Below are 5,403 nucleotides of genomic sequence, written 5' to 3' on the forward strand. Positions count from 1 at the left end.
GTTTGTAAAAGCTTTATATTTCAATTTTCAAGAAAAAAGACCCCCAAAAGAATCATTTGATTACTCGTGATTAAACCATCAAATTCAAAACTAATTGATGTGTCTGCTCAATTTCTCTCCCCGAGAGTGCTCTTTCAGTTGGTCTCTCCTCCCTCGCTTTTCTTTTGATTTCACCTCCCTCCTCTCCTCTCTCTCCTCTCTCTCTCTCTCTCTCTCTCATATTCATATATATTATCATCTCTCTCTGCCTTTTTCTTTCTCCCGCAAATCTGGCTTTTTTGTCTCTACCTTTGATTCTTTCGAAGGTCGGGGAAATGGTGTGTTCAGGGCAAACGATTCTCGTAACTGGCGGTGCGGGTTTCATTGGATCTCACACAGTGGTTCAGCTTCTCAAACAGGGATTCGATGTTTCCATTATCGACAATTTCAACAATTCCTCGATGGAAGCAGTGAATCGGGTTCGAGATTTGGTAGGTCCGCAGCTTTCTCAGAATCTCGAGATCAACCAGGTATCAGATGCCTCGTTCGGTGCCAATTTGATTTTCTTCGGACTTCAGAATGCATTTTAATTTATTACATCTCAGCAATTATTACTTTTGCAGGGTGATCTCAGGAATAAAAGAAGATTTGGAGAAGGTCTTCAACAAAGAAGTAAGTTAATTATGCTTTTCATTTTATTTATTTTTTTCATTGGATATCTCTGTTAAATCTAAAACACATTTAGAGCTAAGGCTTTGTTTTTTTTTTTTCCTGTGCTTAATCACGAGAAGATTTGATGCTGTGATCCACTTGCGGGCCTGAAAGCAGTTGGAGAAAGCGTTGCCAAACCCCGCAAATACTTCGATAATAATATGGTCGGCACTATCAATCTATATGAAGTTATGGCAAAGTATAACTGCAAAAAGGCAAGTCTCGTTTCAATCTTTAAAATATTCGGTTCTGTTCTTGAATCTCTAGTAAGGAGGAGGCCTAGTGTGAATTTTCCGGATTTATATCCTCGTAATTGCTTGGTGATGCTAATTTCAAGCTGTGTTTTCGGCAATGTGGCTTCCTTGACCTTGAGCATCTGATGATTACATACACCCACGATTGTTGCGTTGGCGCATGATACTGAATTGACGGAAGGCTCTACATATGCGTTATAATCATGTTTTTCCTATTTCTGGAGATAATTGATTTCGGATTTTATATTTGCTTGACATAGATGTGCAATTTCTTTTTATTTTTATTTTTTTAAACAATAACATGGAATATTACCAGCTGTTGACAATTCATCTATAGGCTTAACACTTCTAATTTATATCTTTGGGTAGAGTAGATGGTTTTTTCGTCATCTGCCACTGTTTATGGCCAACCTGATGAGATACCCTGTGTTGAGGATTCTAAGTTACAGGCCATGAATCCTTATGGACGGACTAAGGTAATCATCCCTATGGTTTAAGAACATTTACTTTCTCTGTTTCATGACTTTTTACAGGATCTACTGATCTAGTCCGTTGTTCCCCCCCTAATTTTCTCCCTGACACACCATTTCATGATAGCTTTTTAGTGAAGAAATTGCTCGAGACATTCGAGAGCTGAGCCAGAATGGAGAATCATTTTACTGAGATATTTCAATCCAGTAGGGGCCCATGAAAGTGGTAGAATTGGTGAAGATCCTCGGGGCATCCCAAATAATCTAATGCCTTACATTCAGCAAGTTGCTGTGGGAGATTGCGCCTGTGCTCAATGTATATGGATATGATTATCCGACAAAGGATGGCAGCGCGGTTAGTAAATCCGAATAACTACAATTTCTGTTTTAAATGAAAGATTCTGGAGTTGCATATTCCAAACCCTTTCTGTGGGGAACAATGCAAACTCAAGTAGAAGCAGAAACACATATTTTTCCCGTTCTAAATTGTTAAACTACTTTTTTTTTTTTTTGAAATCAGATACGGGATTATATTCATGTAATGGACTTAGCAGATGGTCATATTGCTGCCTTACGGAAGCTTTTTTGCAACAGAAAACATCGGTGATTAATCCTCCTTTTCTTTGTCTTGAGCTGCAACAAAATTTTGGACATGTTTCTTAATTCATCCCGTTTGTTGTTGGGGCCACTGGTGCTTAGGTTGTACTGCTTACAACTTGGGAACTGGTTGTGGCACATCAGTGCTCGAAATGGTAGCAGCCTTTGAAAAAGCTTCCAGCAAGGTAATTGTGCATCTTCCTCGCAAAAGCGCCCCCTTCTCAGACACACGACATTTGATTGCATGTATGCAAATGGTGAAATCTTTTCATCTGGTTTTTCTATTTTACACAAACTTCCAGTAAAAATGTGTCCGAGAAGGCCAGGAGATGCGACTGTTGTTTATGCATCTACAGAGAAGGCTGAGAAAGAACTAGGATGGAAGTAAGTATTTTCATACTAGCTCTTGCACACTAAAAGTGGTTTATTTAATCAGATAAACTATTCATACTTCTAAGAATTTATACGATGCTTCCTTATGATTCAATAGCTAATTAGCGGACTGTGGTAAACCTTTTATCTTGTATCTCATATTTTTTTGTGGAACATGCTCCCTTTGCCAGGGCAAAACGCGGCATTGAGGAAATTTGCAGGGATCAATGGAAATGGGCAAGCAACAATCCAGGGGGATACCAGGGGAAGCCTTGAATTAGCTTTGAAGAATAGAACACAATGCTCTTTGATCCAGTTTCAGTGGAAACGTGTTGTAGAAGAGGAAGTCTGTCATCATTTTTTGGGCCCTATACCATATCATTTTGAGAAAACGATTTGAATATAATTCTTTGCCTGTATGATTGGTTCTTTACACTATCATCATTATTATTTATTTTTTCCATGTTCATTCTTTACATTCCTGTTATAGGGGATTGTTGATTCTTGCACTCCAATGATAGAAATAATTGTCCCATTGTTTGATAATGAGTTGCTGTTTTGTATGAGCAACATTTTGAGGTGAAATGTAATGGTGAAATAGGGTTATTATGTCTCTTTTCAAAGTTGATACCCTCAATCTGTACTGAAATTGACATTTCATTCAGTGTGAGCCTCAGCCAACATGTGAAGTAACGGCCTTCTGCATTTTGAAAGCAAGGTATCAAGGTAATTCTGTCATTGGTTTCAAGTTTGTATTGTGGTATTGAGGGTTGCTACATTTTTGTCCTGAACTTGATGTGGAAGCAAATAAAATGACATGTAAATAGGGTGCTGCTGCTTATAATTTAGGAATTCTTGCCCTTCTTTTTCAATCATTTTTTTTTTAAATTGACATGTTATCAATGCAGCTGATCCCTCAATTCAAGTATGTTGCTTTGGAGCTTTAGATTCTGGTTCATTGGCTCATGGGTTGCTTGCAAAAGCTCCTGCTAAGGCCTCGCCATCGTGAGTTATTGTTCATTTAATTTTTTGATTATGGAGTTATTTCTTTTTTTAACCTTGCTACTGAGTCATAAAATTCACCTTATGGCTTATTTGGTCTATTTTAAGAAATACTGGTAATAATGAAGGACGGTATCTAACTTTGGAGAATTACAGAATAATGAAACTATTGGTTTTTCAAATTTGTTTTAATTATTAATTGGTTCATCAAATTTAATTTTTTTTTCAGTTTAGTTCTTTATGTTTTTTTTTTTAAATTATCATGTCCGTTTTTAAGTTTTAAAACATAAACAAATTCTCAAATTTAATCTTTTGTTTTCTTACAAAGAGATAATTACATTTTTTTTATTAATTTATATGTTTGTTATCAATTTTGTTATTCATGTTAACAATTTTAATAATATTTTGTATTCATGTTAACAAATTTTAATAGTGTTATTTTATTTTTAAAATAATAAGAAGTAAATTGATAATTAAAATAAATTTAAGGATTAAATTAATAAAATTAAACATTTAAACTTAGCAAATTAAATTAATATTTGAAAAACCAAATTTTATTACCCCCAACTTTACTTGCATTGCATCATATATTTTAATTTCAAGGGACTGAGGATATCACAATGCTTCACATAAAAAAGATTAGTTTTTTTGAAGTGACGTTTTGTATTGGCATCTTTATAGTTTGGTTCATTTTCAAATCAGTTATGGGATTCAGTAAGACATTGCCTCAATAAATTATGGTATGCCAATCCCTTTAATGAATATGGCACACTTGAGTTTCTTCGGATCTTAAATTTAAGATTCCGTCGGTTTTGTTTATTAGTTAAGGTATGCATGTTGCCTCTCTCTAAATGTGAAAAAAGTTAAGTCAAGTTAAATTTTGATTAAATAGATTTGAAATGTTAAGTTAAATTTTGATTAAATTGAATTGAATTTGTATGATAAATTAAAAGTCTGAGCCTAACTTAAAATTTATATAAAGTTTTTCTTACCACTCAATTTTGAGTTTATTTAATGCTTGGCCTGGTTTAGCTTGAAAATTTATTTAAATACCTACTTAAAAGCAAACTTTTTAAATAAACTTAAATTTTAATTTTAAGCATCTTAAATATATTTTAGGATTATTAGTATAAATATGTAACGTAATTTATCAATTATAATATATAATAATTAAAAAGACTTGTGCACTATATTATAATAATAAAGTAATAATATTAAAATTAATATGTAAGTTCAATCTAATTGAAAACATAACTAAAAATAAAAAAAATAGATATTAAAAATCAAATGATAAAACTAATGTGTGTGATATACTACATAATATGTGTGTGGTAAATAGGGTAGTCTATTGAGCTCGTAAGTTAGGTCTTAAAAAATTAAACATGATATATTTAATTAAATAAGTTTAATTAAAGGTTTAAATCTAGTTTGAGTTTATTTAATAAATAAGTTGAAATGAGTTTGAAATAGATTAAGGAGTAAGCCTCTAATAGGCCTGATCTATTCCCATATTTGCCTGTGCCTAAGGACCATTTTGCTTAGGGAAAAGTCTTAAGACCTTTTTTTTTAAAAAATAAATCATACTATTATTTTTGCATTTTATATTAATTTTAATGATGATAATGACAAAGATTTATTTTTGTTCATATCTTATTTAGAATGAGTTATTGTTGGGTCAAATTTTAGTGTTATCATATCTAATTGAAAAGTTGGCCAAAAAAATATATCTAATTGAAAATAATTTTTTTAATGAAAGTTTTTATTTGCAATTAAATCAAGATATGCATATTTTTTATAAATTATTTATTCTATAACAAATTATTGTTATTAATATTATTAAAATATTAAAATTCACATATATTGATTTAATTAGATAAAAGTATATTAAATATATAAAACTAAGTACATAAATCTTGCTCATTTTTTAATTTAGTTTTTTTACAAAAAAAATAAAAGAAATTACGCAATGAGAAAGCCCCACAGTTATAAAAATAAAATAACTAATATTATTCAATGGC

At 31.9% G+C, this 5,403-nt stretch overlaps 1 pseudogene; it reads left to right on the plus strand.

Annotated features, from left to right (window-relative positions):
* The first annotated feature begins 267 nt into the window (after positions 1 to 267).
* LOC129299270 (bifunctional UDP-glucose 4-epimerase and UDP-xylose 4-epimerase 1-like) lies at positions 268 to 3,205 on the plus strand (annotated as a pseudogene).
* Positions 3,206 to 5,403: the final 2,198 nt, after the last annotated feature.

The sequence above is a fragment of the Prosopis cineraria genome, unplaced genomic scaffold (assembly GCF_029017545.1).
Source record: "Prosopis cineraria cultivar Desert tree isolate PC_DT_omini unplaced genomic scaffold, ASM2901754v1 PC1104, whole genome shotgun sequence".
Taxonomy (NCBI): domain Eukaryota; kingdom Viridiplantae; phylum Streptophyta; class Magnoliopsida; order Fabales; family Fabaceae; genus Prosopis; species Prosopis cineraria.